The sequence below is a fragment of the Enhydra lutris genome, unplaced genomic scaffold (assembly GCF_002288905.1).
Source record: "Enhydra lutris kenyoni isolate GAN:26980312 unplaced genomic scaffold, ASM228890v2 scaffoldscaffold51, whole genome shotgun sequence".
Lineage (NCBI taxonomy): Eukaryota > Metazoa > Chordata > Mammalia > Carnivora > Mustelidae > Enhydra > Enhydra lutris.
The window spans coordinates 9,573,157-9,595,000 of NW_019154135.1; positions in this window are offsets into that span (position 1 = coordinate 9,573,157).

Below are 21,844 nucleotides of genomic sequence, written 5' to 3' on the forward strand. Positions count from 1 at the left end.
GAGGGTATCTGCCTTCCAGCATCATCGTGAAGACGAGCATGGTACATTCGAGTGTGTTGCCCTTACCTTCTAAGTAGATGCTCATTTGCTGTTGGCCAGTGATGCGTTCTCTCAACACCCCTGCATAAAAGTGGCTCAGAAAGAACAGGGAGCCCTGTGGCTGGCTGAGCTGGCTGAGTTCCCAGAGGGACAGATTTTGCTTCTCCTCTGCCATTAGGGTAATGAGGTTTCACAAGGAGCCATTGGAAAAAGGTTTGGGGGAAGTCCCCTTAGCCTCTGGACCAGGACAGCAGTGAGTGGCCCGGGAAGGATGAAATTCAGAGTCGGACAATGTGGGACCGATCCTGGCTCCAGAGACTACCAGCTGTATGACCTTGGGAAACTTATATCATCCTTTTACCTTAATATCCTCACCTGCAAAAAGCCATACTAATTTCTACCTCAAGAAGGACAGTGAAAATTAGACACCAGAACAGAACAGGCCAAGTCCCTGGTGGTGTGGAAGACATAGGCCTCCTCTCACAAAGACAGTGGTGCAGGAAAATGAGTCGCGTGTGAGGTTTTGTAAAACCTAGCGCAAGGAAATGAAGATCCCTCCTGAATCCCCTCAAAAATTTCAGAATGAGTAGTTGGGAGCTTTGCACTTCCAAAATCACTCTCTAGTTCCTACAGAGCTTAGCTGAAGTAATATGGTCCCATATCTCTTATTTAGGTCCCCCAAATATGATTAGATTTCCAAGACACAGCATCCTCCAAGATGTCACAAGACTTTTGTGAGTTTTGTGATTCATGGGTTTCCTTTGACATCTGGGGGCCCCGCTGACCCCAGAGACTCCCCCAACCCACCCCCCACACGGTGAGCCAATTCCTAGAGGCAGCAAATGACTTGTCTGCGAGCACTCTTTCCTGATGGAAACCAACCAATGCCAAGCCCGTATTCCAGTAATCACCCTGGATCTCTGTGCCAGACAGTGGGACAGCCCCTTTGCCCCAGGGCACCACTGAAATGATTCAGACTAGCCAATTCTAAACCTGCCCACGCTGCCTTGCCCATTCTTATCTGGGGAAACCACAGTACAGGCTCCTGTCTGCATTTCCCTGGGCTCCCTCTGCCTCCCAGCTGACCCTGGTCCCTCCCTGTATGCCCCTGCATGGTGGTGCCTCCTGCTTCTTGGGAAGCATGAGTACTGAACTTCTTCCTTGCTGATGGTCATGTCCATGTCTGCCCATATCTGATTAAAACAGATCCCAGATACCCTGAACATACCTTAATTAGACTCTCTGCTCTTTAGAGACAGAAGGCACATACGTAATTAGAATGAATCTAAGAAAATTGCAGTTTGGGAGTGGCTAGACTTTTCAATTCCATCCTGCTTCCACATGCCAAATATCACCATTGAGCTCGGGGCTGCAGAGACCGCCGTGTCCTTTGTCACCAGTCATCATCCTTTCTGCAGTAACACATCTTGTTGGCTCCCTGAGCTGGCTCTCCCCCTGACTGTGAGCTTCTTCAGGACCGAGTTGCGAGGTTTATTCAACTTGTGCCTTCCTAATGGCTGGTTCGGAGCCCAGCACTCCCTACATCCAGAATACGTGCTTGTGAATTGAACGCCTGAGTGACCACAGTTCCTCCCCCAAGTCCTGAGGACAAGGGTCACTGTGCTTCTAGATAAGGTAGGAGGGAACAGCCTCTAACCCCAGAGTCATAACCAGGTTGATGGGTCATACTCACATGTCAGGTGTGTCAAGGTGATCAAAGTTTGCAGATGATTTACTAAAAACCGGAATGGATTTATAGTTCACCCTCTGCTGTGATCCTACTCACAGGCACCCCACTGCGCTCTCTTGAGTGATGGCTGCCACCTCTGGAATGCACATAGCTTTCGGGCAGGGGAGTGTGTTCTGGAAGTAGACGCCATTGGTCAGCTTGCCGGGGTGGTAAAAGGCTGAGAGCCATTGGTTTGGGGGCCGTGATGGCCGTGTTCTTCGCCACTGAGACACGTGTGGACCCGAGTGGCAGAAAGACACAAGAATAAGAGCCCACTGGGTTCATGTAGAGGCAACGTGGACACTGTTGGTCTCATGATCACGAGACCTGTCATCACTCTTGTCAACGCTCTCTTGGCTATAAGAACAAGGAAGAAAACGCTGAAACTGGACTCGGGGTTGGTACAAGCACCGGGCACTTTGGCAAGTGCTCACCTGGGATTTTCCAGAGGCTGTTTCCATCCCTATTTACTTGCCAGATCAGCCCTTTGATGAGAACGATCCTGAGGACACATGTCTGAGATCCACAGGGCGAGGCCGTGGTAGATTCCAGCACCTGAGAACTAGCCGTGACCCTTTGGAAAGTCGGTTACAAATGGCCCAGTGTGCCAGAACAATATTAATACATTTGTTTTCTCTGCATTGCTGTTATTTTAATTTCTTTCTGGAAACAGAATTCAAACTTTGCTCGTGTAGTAAGTCATTTACGGCAATATATTGATATTGCTTGCTGGCCAAATGGCTTTTTGTTAAGGTTTTATGTGACTAACTTTCTAGCTCTTAAGAACATCACTCTTATGGCAGAAAAACCTATAACACAAAGGGCTTGTGTCCCCACTGGGAAACTTGCAACGGGAATCTTACCCTCTAAAGATCACACTGACCTCATGTGTCTTGAATAAATGATGATGTAGTTCTCACTGGATTCCCATTGTTTTTTTTTTTTTTAATTTGCATCTATTGATAACCCACCGTGACTCACGGTCTTTGCCACCACTCACTGCTGAAGGGAAGTAGGGTAGTGGTACTCAATTCTGTATATAGAGAGATTAATTTTAATTCTTGATGCATTGCAGACCAATATTTTTATAAAGTATAATAGAATTATAAAGTGCAATAGAAATGAGTAAAATAAAGACCTTCAAACGATACACCCTGACTTCCCATTAGATCCTGCAGACATTCCATACAGCTATCGTTTGAACCACACGACATAATCGCTCTAAAAGTCTCTGAGCCCTCGCAGTATTTCTCTCTGCAGCTTGGAAATAGACCGTCCTGGACCAGCATGGGTGCCCATGTTCCGAGAAGCCTGGAGCAGAAGTCTTTCCACTGACTTCCGATCACAACAAACAGGACGTGCGTGCTCCAGACCAAACCCGTGGATCCATCTTTGGGATATTTGACTTTCCCTGGTTGGGCCTCAGTTGAAGTGTGGCAAGCATCGGAGAGCCTGAGAGTCATGGACAAGTCCCAGCCACGGGGCTCATGGTCTCAGGGGGTTTGTTGGGCTTCCTGGGCTGGTTGCTCCAGGTGTGGGTTAGGGTCCTGGTTTTGTACACCTTGTGCCCATTGTCCCTTTGTATATTCAGTGTCAAGAGACTTGAGGGTGGGGGCAGACAGCACAAATGAGAATGAGTATGGTGACACGGATTTGGGAACAGAGAGGCTGGCCCAGCACTGACAACCCCATTGGCAAGATGAGGCCGTTTGGGCGAAGAGTTTCTGAGATGAGTGTTAGTCTCTAAAAACATGATTGGGGCAGGGGCGCCGTGATCTCCGAGTACGTCTGTGTGTGGTTTGGCAGGGTGCGGGGTTTACTGGGCAGGAGGCCTTGATATGATGGGGAGCAGACATGAATAAAGGCAGAGGACTAAAGGACTAGAGGGCTAAAGCAGGCTGAGTCCGCAACCAGAGAAGCTCGACTATTCTGGGGCAAGACAGCTGTCCATGCAGGGGCTTCATTCCTAGTCCAGGAGACACAGGATTCCATGTGTGGGTCTAAATCCACGGCTTCCTCTGATGTAGGCAAAAATATCCCACATGGGGGCGCCTGGGCGGCTCAGTGGGTTAAAGCCTCTGCCTTCGGCTCAGGTCATGATCCCAGGGTCCTGGGATCGAGCCCCGCATCGGGCTCTCTGCTCAGCGGGGAGCCTGCTTCTTCCTCTCTCTCTGCCTGCCTCTCTGCCTACTTGTGATCTCTGTCTGTCAGATAAATAAATAAAATCTTAAAAAAAAAAAATATCCCACATGGCCTCTTGGTCCCAACCCATTCAGAAATTAACAGTAAATATATTATGGAGTCCCTGTGGATACTCTGGACCTCTGTCAGTCAATTTCTGCCAGAATCTGCCGTATCTACCATTTCTCCAGGACCTGAGGAGGGAACGAGAGGTGAAGGGGGAAAGCCAGCCAGAGGAGATGGCAAAGGCCCACGGGCATCTGCAGTGTTGTGGCTTCTGCGAGCAGAAGCTGGGTGTGACGGGAGACTGGAGTATGCGAGGAGACAGGGAGAGCCTAGCGGAGGCATCCAAAACCAGACGCAAAATCGTGCTATAAAAGATGTGAGTGAAGACATTGGGCCGAGCCACAGACTGTTCCTGGAAGGGACTGTGCTTTTGTACGTCCCTAGAATGTTAACGCGATGGCCCAGTCCCTAGGAGTGCTGGCGACGTTTGCCAGGTGTCCGTTCTGCAGGGCTCCCGCAGCCCAGAGGATGGGCTGTTCAGCCCCATCAGCGCCCTGGTGTGAATTGTTTCACACCTGCACGAGGACCGGCAGGAAGGACGCCGTGTGACGTGCAAGGACAAGGGCGGAAAGCACGATTTCCCACGGAGGAGCAGAGAGGGCCAGAGACAAGCTCCGCATAAAGTCGTCCGGGTCCTTCAAACCAAAAAGAGGAATTCTTCACGGAATCTGACTGGAGGCAGCCGGGGTGCAGAGCGTGGAATGCACTGAAGAAGCAAAAGCCCTTGTAAATACCCTTAAAGGTAACAGAGTTATGTTTCATTCAAATCAATTCTCTTTATCTACTCAACGGGGCTTTTTGAGAATTTCAAGATTAAACTTTTCAGGTCTCTGATCGACGTACTCTCCATGGGGAAATGCAACAGTACCTCACTGCAGACTCCTTTCTATACTTTTGCTTTTAATTCAGTTCAGTTGTGCTTAATCCGAAGAGACGTTCGAGAGCAGGGACTCTGGGGTCACAGGTACCTGCGTTTCGTCCCCACGCCTCGCTCTGGGAGCTGGTCAGATTCGCCAGCCTCTCGCAGCTTCTAGTGTCCCCTTGTGTAAGAGGAGGACAATAGGGGACTCATCCGTAGGGATCCCATGAGGGTCATATGAGGCAATGTGTCCTCCGTGCCTAATGGCCCAGGATGTCTCAACTACTGTTATGAAGGAAATTGGCTGTTTTTAAGGTTCTTCGCTCGCTTCCTGGTTCTGAGGTTCCGGCTTCCATTTCTAGGCTAATATTCTTTCTACCACTTATAAAAGAGGTGCGTCTAAATCCTGCTACATCATTATGAAAACACGGCTCACAGTGGAGTCATGTGGGTGGTAGCCAGACACTGTGTCTTTGTTCGGTCATTTAGTGATGTAACCCTTGAAAAATCCTCTCTCAGATCATTCTGTTGGGAACAGTTTCCAAGCCATTAAAATGTTATTCTTCCAAGTCGTCCCGCGTTGCTAACAGGGGAATGGAGACAAAGTGCAATGTCACTCGGGCTTTGCCTAAAATGAATGGAACCGTCCTCGGCCGGGCACAGTATGAGATCCATCAGGAGGGTGTAGGCTGGGTGTCATGATGGACTTAAGGTGACCCTGACCCCCAGGGAGCAGAGAGCACGAGTGGCAGCTTCCAGAGCCCAGGCTTTCCATCACTTCCCCCCTGTTTAGAGAGGCTTGTCACACCCTCTTCCAGTTGGAATGCAGTGACTGTGGGAAGGGGCTTCACTGACGGTCACACAGAGAACCAGCGGTGAACCCGGTAGGGGGCTGGGGAGCAACACGATGTCTTCTCTGTGAAAGAGCGATGGGACCCGAATTTGCTTGGAATAATTGAACTTGTTTTGTCAGTGAAGGTCTTATCCAGAAGGAAAACTGGTAGGATAGATTATAGATGATAGAGAGATAGATAAGATAGGTAGATGGATATACAGATAAGATAGATGATTGAGATAAATATAGATAGAAATAGATTCAACTAGACATAGATAGGAAACTTCTTTCTATCTATCTGAGAACAAAAACTGGTAGGATAGATCATAGAGAGAGAGAGATAGTTAAGATAGATGACAGAGATATATATAGATACAAATAGATTCAAATAGAGATAGGCAGGAAGCTGTTTGTTTTGGAGATAATCGACATACCGTGTTTTATTGGTTTCAAGGACCTGACGGTGCCTGCATGTTTTTCTGCATTACCAATGATCCCCACCTCAAGGCTAATCGCCATCTGTCACCATACAAAGCCACGACTTCATTATCGACTACATCTCTTCTGGTCTACGTTAGATCTCCATGCCTTCTTTCTGGAATAACTAGAAGTTTGCTCCTCTTAATCCCATTAACCTACCTCACCCATCACCCCCAACTCTTCTGCACTCTCGTAACCATCAGTTTGTTCTCTGTTTTTAGGAGTCTTCTGTTTTGTTGTTTGGTTTTTTGATCCCACACATTAATGGGCTGATAGAACACTGACCGTCATATATCACACTGAGTTTAGCAAGAAAGTTCATTGAATCCTAGAAAAATAACGTTCCTACTCCCAACTGCCCGCTTACATCAGTGGCACCACCAAAATTCCAGTTTTATAGGGTTTTTTCTCTTCCTGGTTCCTAAGTTATGATTTTCAAGTAGCCAACAATTCCTGTGGATTTTTCTGAGAATTATCATTCGTGCCTCCTTTTTTCTTCAATCTCTTACTCGAGCCTCACACAGACCGTGGAACCCTAACACCACAACTCTCTCATGTCCTCCTCCCTGGAGTCTGCTCTGGTCTCCTTAATTCTGTACTGAAAATGTAATGAAACACCTTTCCCTCATTTCTCCTCTGCGTTGACAGATCGACTAAGTCTGAGTTCCTTATCCCAGCATCTTCATCCCTCCTTCATCACTGACCTAACTGTTCCTGACCTGTGGTCCTCAGAGACCTGCCTTCCCTGGTCATCATGGCGCACACCCATCCTTCCTGCCCTTCACATGTGCTCCCAGGGTCCTCGGAACTGCTTCCCTTGAATCTCTGAGCTGGTGTCGGTTCCCCATTCTTTTTCTGTCTTATGCCGGGTGTTGAGGAGTTACCAGCAGAGCAAACACCTCACAGCAAAGTGCAAATGTTAGCACAAGTCAGATGGACAACCCAACAAGGAGTGTCCTACAGGAACTGGGGAAGAAATGAGGGAGCGTTTCCTGTCAGGTTGAACCTCATGAAATTGCTGTTTTTCTGGGTAAACAACAACAAACAAACACCAGTTGAACATTGACAATTTCAGGTGTCATAGAGGAGTCTAAAGGCGTTCCACGGAGGGGGTCAGGGGTAAAGGGCGTGGGGAAGGCAGAAGGGCGCCATCCTGCTGGTTCACTTCACTGTGGCTGGAGCAGAGGCCGCCTCCCCTGAAACAGTGGGCATGAGTGGTGCGACGTTCATGGTGGAGTTGCCGGCAGGTTGACAGGTAGAAACCTCTAAGAGGTGGTGCTAGTGTGGGTGCAGGGACAGAGGGAAAGATCCCAGGTCCTTGGAGGAACTGAGCAGGCAATGTGCCAAAAAAGAAAAGAAAAGAGAAGACCCAATCAACCACAGCATACAATGTGCATTAATATTTAACTATTCTCCCTTTGGGGAGATGTGAGGGTTTTAGATTGCCTTTACTTATTTGCTTACTTACTCATTTCTTGCTATCAATATATATGCAATGCATATACCATTACCTAATCTTTGTTCATGTTCATGATTGTTTCTTTAAAATAAGAGCATAGAAATGAAATTGCTTGGTCCAGCCATATAAAGTATGGTAAGGCCGTACATGTACATTTGTACATTGTTAGTCACCCACCAGAATGTCCTGGGACATCAGCTCTGCCACGGGCCATATGTGAGAGGGCCTTCATCTGTTGGCAACAGGACTAGTGTTTGTCATTGTGATGAACAAATAATAGTTTGTTACTTTTTAAGTGATTTTCTAATTACCAAAGTGGCTGAAACTTCATTTTGGACATCTGCATTTCCTCGTAATTCCATTTTTTACAATAAAGGCAACTTATTTAATATAAAATATGATTCCAACTTTATGCTTTTTTGGACTCCAAATTGACTAGATTAAGAAAATAAGACTGTTGTCATAGTTGCTGCCATAGAAAATAAAATTGCTGAGGTTGAATTCATTTTAATATTGATACCAGGTGACATGTCAAGTTCTAAGTATTTCTCCTTCTCTTTGCATTTTGTTTTCATTGTGTAGGAAGCTCATCAGGAAGTTAGAATTCACCAGCTAATGTCTGAAAAATGCTTTACCATCCTTATAAAAATCCCTTGCTTTACACAATATTATTAATTCATTTGCCCAATGTTTGAATGTTATATATTAAAATACACAGAGAACGAGGATATGAGAGAGACAGAGAGAAACAAAGACAGAGAGGGACACTCATACAGAGGGAGAGAGAGCAATTCTAAGAAAACGAGCATTTCCTTAGAAAATCAAATCCCAGTGCTGCCCCATGTGAAAGGCGGTGCTTGTAGAATTGTATCCATCCGCCTGGATTACTGGTGTTGTTGCTGGGATGAATATTCATCACCCATGAGCTCTATCCATCAGCACTGGCTTTTAAAGTACATCAGATGGGTCTGTAATGGCCCAGATAGGAGAGCAAAAGTACAGGAGAGACAATTGAGCACAATTAACTTAGAGTGATTTTTTTTCCCCCTTTAGGGATTTGGTTATGTGAATTCTAACTTTCAGAAAGAATGTTCTATCTGTTGGTCTGAAGTTATAAACACAGAATATCAATTCTACAAACTGTAGGAAAGGATGAATAGAATGGAAGGGACCTGGGTAAATTTTTTGCCAAATTATAAAAATATTTGCATAAAATCATCCACCATCAACACTTTTCTCTAAAGAAATGCTGGATTTAGTGTGTGGTGTTAGGTTACAGTAGACTATGAAAAGGCTCAGGGATTTACCTGGGATTCAAGAGAAGGGCAAACCCTGGAGTAAGCTGTTCTGAGGTGACTTCGGGGGTAAAGGTCATCTGGATTTGTAAGCAATCAGGGCACAGCGTGGAAGGTGTGTGCTCTGGCTGGGATAAGACAGGAGACATCATTCAGATGTTCACAAGTTGAACAGCACAGAGCTCTTCTCAGGTGACTCTGTGCCGGAGTGGAAGCTCTACTGACTTATTTATCATAGGACCGTAGCAAAAAAAAAAAAAAAATTTCTAGTATTCTGGAACCCGTGATGGGAATGGCTTTATCATTTTTCAAGTCAAGGGACTCCTTGCTTCATTTATTGAAATAAAATCTTTTCATAATAGAAATGGCAAATCGGTGTACTGGTCTAGTTTAGAACTGACTTCATAGTCCAAAGGCCGAGCTTCTGAGGGTAGTGTTTTTTGCAAAGAACACAGAATCACAGGGATGTATGAAATAAAAGTAAGGAGTTCACTTTGTCTCCTCCCATCTCTCTGAGAATGAGTAGAGTCTCTAATAAGAAAGGAGAAATAACAGTCGTGGTGTAGTTCAGACAGCATGGAGATCCCTAAAAAATTGTGTTTATTTCTTGTCTGGTCTGGAGATGAATAATCACAGTATTGGTGGTCTCAGAGAGCATGTCCCGTTGCCTCAGAAAATCACAGAAAGATGGGATTATCAGACCCTGTCTGCCATCTAGAGCACTAAGGGGCTGGACATTAGCCTGTCATCTTTGATAATTGTGTAGTTGGAACAATTGGGGAAGCCAAGGCAAAAGTGGCTGCCTGTATTCTAATGTTGCATACATCTTCCAAAAACGATACAAGTCAACAAGAAAAGCAGATAAAACCACACAACTTTTATTGACATAAGGAGAAAAGAGGAAAAAACACTACAACTTCATTACTACCTAAGTAGAAACATAACCACCACTTTCAGTGGAGCTAATTCCTCAGCTTGCGAACCGAGACTTTGTAGAGAACAAGGGTGGATCTCAAAAGGAGGCACAGAAGGAAGAAGAGGGAAAGCAGGACTACAGCAAAGCTACCCTCAAAGAGCCAATGGTAAGTACAAAATAAAACCCTCCCCTAACCAGAACGGGAGCACTAATACTTCAGGGTGCTGGCCTCCGGAAAGGGACACAAGGGGGGCATTGGAGACCTAAAGAGACAGTCTTGGAAAGGCAACACTTCCTAGAGATAAGAGAGTACAAAAAAGGGAGAGCCAACTGAGTTTTGAAAGATAAAATAAGAAATAGGCAGGAAGTTTGGATCCTATAAGACAAAAGCAAACAAAACAAGTCCAAGTATATGTAACAAATGCCACCATGGGTTTCCAGAAAAGAACCCTTGGACATGTCTTGAATGAGGATTGTCGCACATACCCCAGACCACCAGCCCTGTCCCCTGACTGCAGAGGTGCAAGCTGTCTTCAGTGTTACAATGTCACTGTCAAAAACAGCAGGAGGAGGAAATACTTAAGTTCATGAAAATATACTCCTCCCCCAGCAATTAACCCTGAAACAAAAGAAAAGGTATTTCAGAACTCCAAACTGAATCAAGTATCCCCAAAGAAGCATTTGAGGTATGCAAATAAATTCACCTTGAACCAGAAATTTAGAAACCAAGAACACAAATGGACAGAACCTTGAAAGGAATAAAACAAGAGTTTCAGGAAGAGAATAGAAAAAACAAAAGATAAAATCACATCAGTGATATAGGCTACATTAAAGTTCCCAAGGAAGAAGAGATTCATGTAAAAATTAAACAGGGAGAAAGAAGAAAAAAGACAATAGTAAAGATAATGAAAATGAGACAAAGAAGGTAGAGAATGGGTCAGAAAGTCGTTGAAATGGAAGATACAAGGAAGATTCATCTTCTATATGCAATTTAAGTGCCTGAATAACAACAACAGCAACAAAAACAGTGGGAAAGAATTACTATTTAAAACTATAACTCAATAAAACTTTTAAGAAATGAAGGAAAACCTGAATCTTTGTACTAAAAAGACCAAACAGGTACTTGTGAAAATTGATCCAAAATCATCAGCTCTGACACATATTCTAATGAAACTATTGACTTAAAACATAAAGAAGAAAGCCCAAGGCCTCCAGGCCAAAAGATCAAATAACTTCAAGGACAATATAATTAGAGTAGTATCATGCAGCTTAAAGAAAAAATCCAAATCAAGCAACAGTGGAGCCCCAGGAACATGCAGACCATGTAGTTTGTATTCAACCAAGCTATTCCTCAAAGAGCAGAATTGTAGAGAAAGATTGAAGCGTGCAGAAATCAGGAAATGCTATTCCCATGAAGCCTTTCTTGGCTGATCTTCTATAAGGTAAGCTTCCTCTAACCAAGAAATAACCAAAGCAGACTTTGTAAGCTGTCAGGTAGTGAGCATTTAATATGTTTTAATTGTAGACCCAAGCCTTAATCAAAGAGGCTGAGAAGGAAAGAGGAAAATACAATAGTCTCACTGATCATTAGCTAAATAGATGGGAGTCAAACGAGGGGATTAAAAATGGAATTAACCAGCTAATAAAAGTTTAAGCACAATACAAATGTTCTTAAATAGTAAAACTACATAAAAATAAAAAAAAATTAAAAAAAACTACATAAAAATAAAAGCATGCAGACAAAATATCATGCAAAGAAATAACAAATGTAATACACAATGTAATTACAACCAAAATAATATGACAGAGTTGAGACCAAACGTAATTGTCTTATTGACTGTGAATGGGCTTAATTGACTCATTAAAAAACATTTTAAACTAGGCTTACAAAACAAGATACAGCTCTGGTACACAAGAACCCCTCCCTTACCACCAAAAAAAGTGAGTGACTCAGAAAGACTAAATATAAAAGGATTTTTTTTTTCCTACCAAGAAAATGGAAACAGGAGTGTGGAGGTTGCAGTCATGATGTCAGCAAAGTATAAGTCAAGCCAAGAAATGTTAAACTTGACTAATAAGGACACTTATTAGTGTCCAGGCCCTTGACTAAGGACACCACTATTCACAAAGCAGATGTAGCAGTTATGAACGTCTATAGGCCAAGTAACACAGCGGACACCTTTATAAAGTGGAAACCACAGGAGGTCCAAGGAGGCAGGAGCTCTCTAATGTGGGAGAACCCAGCACTCAATTTTAATAAAAGGCAGACCAGGGGCGCCTGGGTGGCTCAGTGGGTTAAAGCCTCTGCCTTCAGCTCAGGTCATGATCCCAGGGTCCTGGGATAGAGCCCCGCATCATTGGGCTCTCTGCTCAGCGGGAAGCCTGCCTCCTCCTCCTCCTCTCTCTCTCTCTGCCTACTTGTGATCTCTCTCTGTCAAATAAATAAATAAAATCTTTTTAAAAAAATAAAAGGCAGACCAAGCAAACGAAAAATAAGTAAGGATATAAAATATCTAAATGACATAATCAATAGGTAGATTTTACTTACATGTCATCTTTCACACACTTGTGATGGAGAATAAACCTCTTCTTGAGCACACAGGCAACACTGACCAAAATAATCATATATTAAGTTATAAAGAAAACACCATAAAAGTCCATAAGCTAGACATATTACAATACTCTCTGATCTCAAGGTCGTAAGATTAGAAATTTATCACAAAATAAACAAAAGACTCTTCCCTCATCTACCTGGAAATTACAAAAATAAAAAATCCTATTAGACAACTATTGGGTGAAAGGGAGGATACAAACAGAAAGTATACAACTTCTAAAAAGTCATGACGATGAAAACACCCCACAGGAGAATCTAGAAGATAGGTGCAAGTCCCTTACCAAATAAATCATGGCCTTAAACACAACAATGAAGAAGAAAGAATGAAAATGAGTTTATTACATTTTTGACTCCAAATTTTAGAAAAAGAACAATAAACTGAACTAAATGAGAGGACAAAGAGGGGTAAAACAAAGATAAATGTGTAAGACAGAGACTAGAAAACCAGTAAATTCATTGCTACATCAAAATATTTATTTTTAGGGGCACCTGGGTTGCTCAGTTGGTTAAACCACTGCCTTTCGCTCAGGTCATGATCCTGGAGTCTCAGGATCGAGTCCCACATCAGGCTCCCAGCTGCAAGGAGTCTGCTTCTCCCTCTGACATTTTCCCCTTCCATGTTCTCTCTCATTCTCTCTCTCTCTCTCTCTCAAATACATAAATAAAATTTAAATAAATCTTTATTTTTAAAGAAATGAACAAAACAGTCAAGGCATTAATCAGCCTAATCCAAAAAAAGGAGAGGAAGGAAAAAATACAAAATGGCATATAAAATATGAAATGACAAGAGGGAAAACAACATGGAAATAAAAGACGTTTTAAAAAATACAAGATATTTTATAAACCTCTATAAAAGAAAATGAAAACCTAGATGGAATTGATAATTCTTTAAGAATAGTTTGCCAAAATGGTGCGCGTTGGAAATAAAAAGGTTAAATATATGAATTTCTGAAAAAGAAATAGAGAAAGTTTAAAGGAACTGAAGAGTAAATTTAAAAAGCAACAAACCCAGATGTTTTCACTTGTGAGTTCCACCAAATGTAGGGAACACATTCCACCTTACTCCTAATAAGAGAATTGTAAAGTAAAACCACTTTGATATGTCATTTCTCACTTATCAGGTGGACAAAACTGAAATCGTGACAACATATTGTGTACATTCAGTTGTGTGAATGGGTGCTCTCATATTTTGCCTCCAAGAACACCATTGGTACAACCATTCTATGAGATTTGGCAGTATCTAAAAAAATGATGTGTGGGTATTATGGAGGGCATGTATTGCATGGAGCACAGGGTGCGGTACATAAACAATGAATTTTGGAACACTGAAAAGAAATAAAATAAAATAAAATGAAAAAAAAATAGAAAACAAAACAAATAAATGAATAAATAAAAGGATATATTTAGAAATCTAACATTTTACTAGAGCATTTTTAAAAATCATTACTGAACATTGAAAATCAACAGAAAAACTAAAGTTCATGATATATATCCTTATATGTCTAAACCTATTTATAATGGAAAATAACCACGAAAAAATATTACATGTCATCAATTTCAGAAATAATGTAGAAAATGTAAAATAGTATTTAGAATGATTCTGGCAGGTCAGAAGCCATGGCGCTGGTGATAATTTAGGTGGAAAAATAACAAAATGCATAACCATCATTTGTTTCTAGGTCTATGCTCATAAATCCTGTCAATGACAAAATGGCATAATAAACAGTCTACTAAGACGCTAAAAAAAAAAAAAAATGATGTGTGTATTTCCTTCATGACCCAGCAGTCTCACCTGTAAGAACTCACCTGCCAAATACAGCCCCAAGGATGCAGAAAGTATACATGCACTAGGAGACTCATGAACTGTGGTTTGTAACTGCAACGTATTTGAGACAATGTAGGTTCGCACGTGGAGACTCTTCAGTCTGTAGTCACAGCGGAGTACCAGGCAGCTGTAAAGAAATAAAAGAGAGAAGAACACTGTCAACTGAAACGAAGTGAATCCCAAGACCATTTGTTAAAATAAAAAAGTAAATGGGAAAAGAGTAGCTGGAGTATGTTTCCTGTCGTGTAAAAATGAAGGAGAACAAGGGATACACACAAATGTACTTATTTGTGCTTGAAGAACCATGGGAGGGATAAAGGAGAAAGTTATGAGACGGGATACTGATGGGAGATGGGGCGGAACGGATGGGAAAGTACAGGGTGGTGGGCACAACACAGAAGGAATGGGATAGAGTGTTGATTTTTCTGTAATTTTGACTTTTGCAACTATGTTAATGTCTCACATATACAATAAATTTAAAGATCAATAACTATGTCACAAAGCCCTAAAAGGTATACAAAGTGACACAAATCAACTTATTGGTATTTCAAAGTAATAACAGAACCACACTGAGAAAAATAAACCAAATAATTTTTTTAAATTTTATTTATTTATTTATTTGTCAGAGAAAGAGAGAGCTAGCACACAAGAAAGCAAAGTGGCAGGCAGAGGCAGAGAGAGAAGCAGGCTCTCCGCCAAGCAAGGAGCCCGATGTGGGACTTGATCCCAGGACCCCGGGATCACGACCTGAGCTGAAGGCAGCGGCCCCACTCACCCAGGTGTCCCTAAACCAAATAATTTTTAAATAAAGCATTATATATCCTCAGACTGAACAGAAAAAGTTGCAAAGAAAGATTGAACTTTGATGGGAAGTTTGGTGTGGCTCAGCTCTGCAACTAACTGAAATAATTTTTTTTGTATTTTCTGGTATATTCTGAGATCAAGCAGTAAGTAAATATGTAGTGGAGAGTAAGAACTAGGTTTCTTACTGTTCAAGAAACCAATTACAAGAGTGAATGGAGGGAGAGTTGGTATTCACTGGAGTGCAATTGTGTATTATATTAGCGTGGAATTGGAGAATCAGAATGTGTGGTATATATTATCTGCCTGTATCATCTATCCATCTATCTATTGATCTATCGATCTATTGATTTACTATCGATCTACTATCTATCTTTCAATCTACCGTCTATCTTCCCTAACTCTGTCCACTAAGAGAGAAAAACAATGACAGTCCAGCAACAATAATCACACTTAGTACAAAGACTTTGATTTCTAAATATATATGTCTTTAAAAAGAAAAAAGTCTCAGGGTGCCTGGGTGGCTCAGTCAGTTAAGCAACCAACTCTTGAGTTTGGTTCAAGTCATGGTCTCAGGGTCATGGGATTGAGCCCCACACTGGGCCCCCTGCTCAGTGGGGAGTCTGCTTGAGATTCTCTCTTTCCTCTCCTGTTGCCCCTGCCCCTGCTTTCTCTTTCTCTCAAATACATACATCTTTAAAAACAAAAAAGAAAAAGAAAAAAGTTTCCTTGGATAAATAAGTTCATTCCAGATCAGAAATTGGGAAAATGGAAGGCAAACACAGAACTTCTTATTATTCAGAAAAGTAAGAAATTGCTCAAAAAGTGTTGGAGAAATTTCAAAAGGGTACACAGCCAGCTTTAAGAGACTCTACTGAAAAGTAGGAACAGTTTAGGACTCAGAGTCAATGTTAGTAAAGGATTATAACCTACTGAAGGAAGTAAGAATCCATAAATTGATACCAATAGAAATGAATGAATGGATGAATGGATGGATGGGAGAATGGAAAAGTATTTCATACAATAGAATAACAATATTACAATAATTATTATTGTAATAATTGATTTACGCAAGAATCAGGAGTGGCTAAAACTAGAAGTTTTTTGAGAAACAGAATATTTACATAGTCTCAAAGTGTCTTTCCACAGAATAGTTTCAACTGCAAAGGGAAAAATCTTGTAACTTTACAGTAGGGAAAATTGTCAATGTGTTCCTTAGTGTGATCAAAGTCAGCTTCACCAGTATTGGGACAACCTGTTTTCATGTCTTCCTGATAATATGTGACATAATAAATAATTACAATAAGTATATGCAGCATATTGCAATATATGAGAAGGATATCAACACTTTTGTGTAATTACTGCCAAAAAATGGGTGGTTTGGGTCAAACTATAAGGAAACATCAGATAAAACCACTCAAGGGATATTCTATCAAATAGCAGTTTTAATTTCTTTTAAAATGTTGATATCATGAGTTTGTTTCTTGGTTTATCTCTCTCTCTCTTTTCTTTGCTTGTTTATTTTGTTTCTCAAATTCCATGCATGAGTGAAATCATATGATATTTGTCTTTCTCTGACTGACCTATTTCACTTAGCATAATACTCTCTAGACCCAACCATGTTGATTGCAAAGGGCAAGATTTCACTCTTTTTTATGGCTGAGTAATATTCCAGTGTAGACACATACCTCATCTTCTTTATCCATGCGTCTATTAATGGCACTTGGGCCACCCATAGATCGGCTATTGCAAACATAGGGGTGCATGTATCCTTTTGAATAGCGTCTTTGCATTTGGTGAGTAAATACCCAGTAGTGTGATTACAACTGTAGAACTCACCCTGCTGGTTACCAGAGGGGAGGTGGGCGGGCGGGGGGGAGGATGGGGGATACAGGGATGGAGATTAAGGAGGGCACTTGTGATATATGGAAGTGTTGAATGAGACTAATATTATACTGTATATGTTAACTATATTGAAATTAAAATAAGATACTAAAAATGTTAATATCATAAAATACAAAGCATGAGAAGTACAGATTAAGGGACTCTAAAAAGACATGGTTACTAGAATATGAAGCATAAAGATCCTGGATTAGAACCTGTACCAAAAACATTTTTTTTCTCTTGCTATAAACAACATTCTTACAACAAGTGATGAGATTTGAATAAGATCCATAGATAATAGTACAGAATTTGTGTAAATTTCCTAATGTTTATTTATTTTTTTAAAAGATTTTATTTATTTATTTGACAGAGAGAGAGATCACAAGTAGGCAGAGAGGCAGGCAGAGAGAGGGAAACAGGCTCCCCGCTGAGCAGAGAGCCCGATGCGGGACTCGATCCCAGGACCCTGAGATCATGACCTGAGCCGAAGGCAGCGGCTTAACCCACTGAGCCACCCAGGCACCCCCTAATGTTTATCATGGTACTGTAGTTATGTAAGAGAATGTCTTTGTGTTTCAGGAAATCACATTAAAATATACAGGTCAACTAAATGCTTATTTTTAAATGGTTCAGAGAAGAGACAGAAATGATAGTAAAAAAATACAGTGAAATATTAACATTTGTCCAATCTAGGTAAAGGGTATATGAGAATTCTTTGTAGAATGGCAATTTTTACATTTTTACATGGAAAAGTTTTGAAAAATGATCAAAAGTGATTGGAAAGTATCATTAAAATAACACCACGGGAGAAGATATTTACAACACACGTAACGGACAGAGGGCCTATGTCCAGAATGTTATAAAGAGCTCTTTCAAAGCAGTGAGATGATAGACAAGGTAAAAGAAAAGTGGGAAAGAAACGTGAAATAGCATTCAAAGAGGAGACGCTCAAATGACAATGATTACGTGAAAAAGGATTCAGCCTTGTTAGTGATGAAAGAAATAAAATTAAAATCGCCACTATACACCCACTGAAAGGGCCCCTCCTGGCACAACCAATCTCACCGAGAAGGCAGAGTACATGGAACCTTCAGACACCGTCGGTGGGTGCAAATTTTGGCAAAATCACATTTGGAAAACCGACATTGTCAACTAAACCTGACCTGATGGATATCTGAGGATCCAGAAAATCTCCCTGAGTTACAAGTCTGTAGAAATGTAGTCACATGTTGACCAAAGATGTGTCAAGGAAGACCGGATACTTTATGGAATGTTCATGCCACATAGTACTATTTAGTGATACAAACAAATACACAGCAAAGAGGGATAGTTCTCACAAACACATGAATAAGTGGGAAAAAAGCCAGACACAGAAGAACACCTAGTACAGGACTGCATATACGCAAAAGTATGAGAATGGGCGAAAATAAATGTGATAGAACTAAGGGCTTGAAGCCCTTTGGGAGGAAGGAGGAGCCACTCGGCGGTTTCTTGGGTGCGGCTGATGTTCTATTTCTAGAAGCGGGAGGTGGTTACATGATTTTGCTCAGTAACTGGTAATGGGTTGAGCTGAAAATTTTATGTTCTACCCTCTCTTTTGTATGTGCGATATTCAGTAAAAAATTAAGAATCAGGGAAATTCATGAGACACAATAATAACAGAGAAAGCAAAAATAAGTTTTAACAAGGCATTCTGCCACAGGCAGGAGATGGAAGATTATGTAGATAAAAGGCAGTGACACTTATTCTCATAAAGCATCAATACATAAATTCACATTGCAGATGTACTAAACACGATTTCCACCATTCACTTTCGGGTCTAGTGTCCAAAGGCTTCACTAAGCTTAGGGGACAATGTAAGCACCAAGGAAAAATAGCACATTAATAACGACACTTGCTGGGGTGAGTGGAGCAAAGCCCCACGTGTAGATTGTACAGAGACCCCTCCCCAGGATGGAGGTCTAGCCAGAGAACCACCACATTCCCATAGGCTTAGTCAGACACGATTTATCACATAAGGAATTTTTGTGTGTCTGTGGTTAGCCTTGCATTTTGTGACATGCATCAGTCTAAATTTTTCTAGCGTCTGACACTTTTCTGTTTGGTGGTGTTCTCCTCTGGAACAGAAAGAGGCTCCTACACCCAATTGTTATGGAAACTTTCATTTTAAAACACTGAACAGTCATTTTTTCCCAGTCAACAGCTACTCCGATCCAGCAACCTGTTTCTGTACTCACCACTGTTTCCCCATCCCGTCTTCTCTAGTGTTCCTTTTCTTGCCAAAGAGAACATTCTCTCTCTCTTTTTTTTTTTTTTGAAAAACATTTTTAATTTACTCCTTTAGACCTGTAGTTGGTAAACTCTTAGTCTTTGAAAAGTAGAAAACATCCTGGGTTTGCACTCTCCTTTAAGGAATGACCACGTTCAAAGTTTGAAGTGCGCAATTATTTTGCCTTGGTCCCTTCGAAGATGACACTTCATTACTGCTGATTAGAAGTCTGCTGGCACAGACGTAGAGCTTTGGGATAATCTATTTTTTTTTTAATGTGTTAGCTCAAAGATGTTCTCTTTATTTTTGGTGTTCTGCCATTTCACAACCATGTGTGTGGGTGAGGTTTTATTTTTATTTGCCCTGGTTAGAGCTCGGAGTGAACTGCTTGAAAGATCATGTCTTTCTGCAAATCTAGAAATTTCTCAGAGATTATCTAATGAAATATTTATTTCCTGTTATTCCTTTTCTGCTCTTTTTATGAAATTTCTGAAACATATACAGTAGTCTCTGAGTCTGTCCTTTATGTCTCTTAACTCTTCTTTCCTTAAAAAAAAAAAAAAGAAACAAACAAACAAAAAAAACCTTTATTTCACTACTTTGAGGTCCGGGTAAAGTCTTCACTACTGTTGTCCAGCTGACTGACTTTCTTTTGGCATCCATTTTGCAATTTGTTGTAATTTTTTATTTGATATTTTTACTTAAAAGTCTCTATTTTTTATTTCTTAACAGTTGCAACAATTTTATATCCACTGTTCTTTTTCTCACTCTATTTTTCCCCCAGTTTACTGTGGTATAATTTACAGCATGCATTTTAGATTGGCAGTTTCTGGAGATTGTAATGTCTTGTGACCATCACCACATGTAAGACATGCCTTTCTAATAACTCCCCACCCCAAATTCCCTGATGCCCCTTTGCAGCCAATCTATCCCAGACTCAGCCTCGGGCAACAATTACTCTGTTTTCTGTTAGTAACATTTGCCTTTTCTAGAACTTCAGAGAGAAGAAATCATGCATTACATAGTCTTCTAACTTCCTTCACTTATCATAACATTTTTATGGTGTATACATGTTGTTGCATGTATCAATGATTTGTTCCTTTTTAATGCTAAGTGATATTTTATAGTATGGCTATAACTTGCGGCATTCATTCATTTACTGAATAGGCTCTTGGGATGATCCCAGTTTGGGGCTATTATAAACAATACTGGTATGAACATTCATTTGTGTCTTTGTGTGGACATATTTTCATTTCTCTTGGATAAGTACCTAGGAGTGGCTTTGTTGGACCATGTGGAAAATGTATATTTAGGTCTACAAAATGCTGTGAAACTGTTTCCCAAAGTCGCTGCCCCATTTTACATTCTAATCATGATGTATGAGATTTCTATTTGCCCCACATCCTTGTCAACGTTTGATGTTGTCAGCCTTCCAAATTTTAGCCACTCCAGTGCATGTGTGTCTCCTCTCAGTTTTAATTTATGTATTTCCTGACACTTAATGATGGTGTATGTGTCTTAATGTATTTGTTGGTTATATATATTCTGGAGAAAAATCCTTGGTCAGATATATGCTTTTCAAATGTTCCCCCCCACACACACTCTGTAGCTTGCCTTTTCATTTTCTTAACTGCCTTTCAAAAAGCAAATTATGGGAGTCCTGGGGGGCTCAGTTGACTAAGTATCCAACTCTGGATTTGAGCTCAGATCACAATCTCAGGTTGTGAGATCAAGCCCCACATTGGGCTCTGTGCTGGGTGTGGAGTCTGCTTGAGGACTCTCTCTCTCCCTCTCCATCTGCCTCCATTCATGGTCTCTTTCTCTCTCTCTCTTTCTCTAAAATGAATAAATAAATCTTCAAAAAATAAAAAGCAAATTATGAGAGTGCCTGGATGAGCATGGAACTCTTGGTCTTGGAGCTGTTAAGTTCAAGCTCTACATTGGGTGTAGAGATTAAATAAATAAATAAATAAATAAATAAATAAATAAAAATCTTTTTTTAAAAAAAAGCAAATTGTGGGGTGCCCGGGTGGCTCAGTGGGTTAATGTCTGCCTTCGGCTCAGGTCATGATCCCAGGGCCCTGGGATGGAGCCCCGTGTCAGGCTCTCTGCTCAGCAGGGAGCCTGCTCTTCTGTCTCCTTCTGCAGCTCCCCCTGCTTGTGCTTGTTCTCTCTCTCTCAAATGAATAAATAAAATCCTTTTTTAAAAAAAAAAAAGAATATTCTCTTTGATCACAAATCAGTTGGCCTGATAAGTGAGACTGGATTTCCAGACACTGTCTATTTTGTCCTTCTCACCTAGATGTATGTATGTTAATTCATTGATTCCATGCTGCCTTGAGTTCTGTAGTAAGTCTTGAAATTAAATAGGATCAGTCCTCCATCTTTTTCTTTTTTTTTTCTTTTAAAATTAATAGGTATATGAAAAGATGAGTCGTATCATATGTCATTAGGGGAATTGCAGATTTAAACAACAATGAAATCCTAGGACTCATCTGTTACAATGGCCAAAATCTGGAACACAGATAATACCAAATGCTGGCAGGGATCTGGAGCGACAGGACCTCTCGCTCACTGCTGGTGAGAACGCAA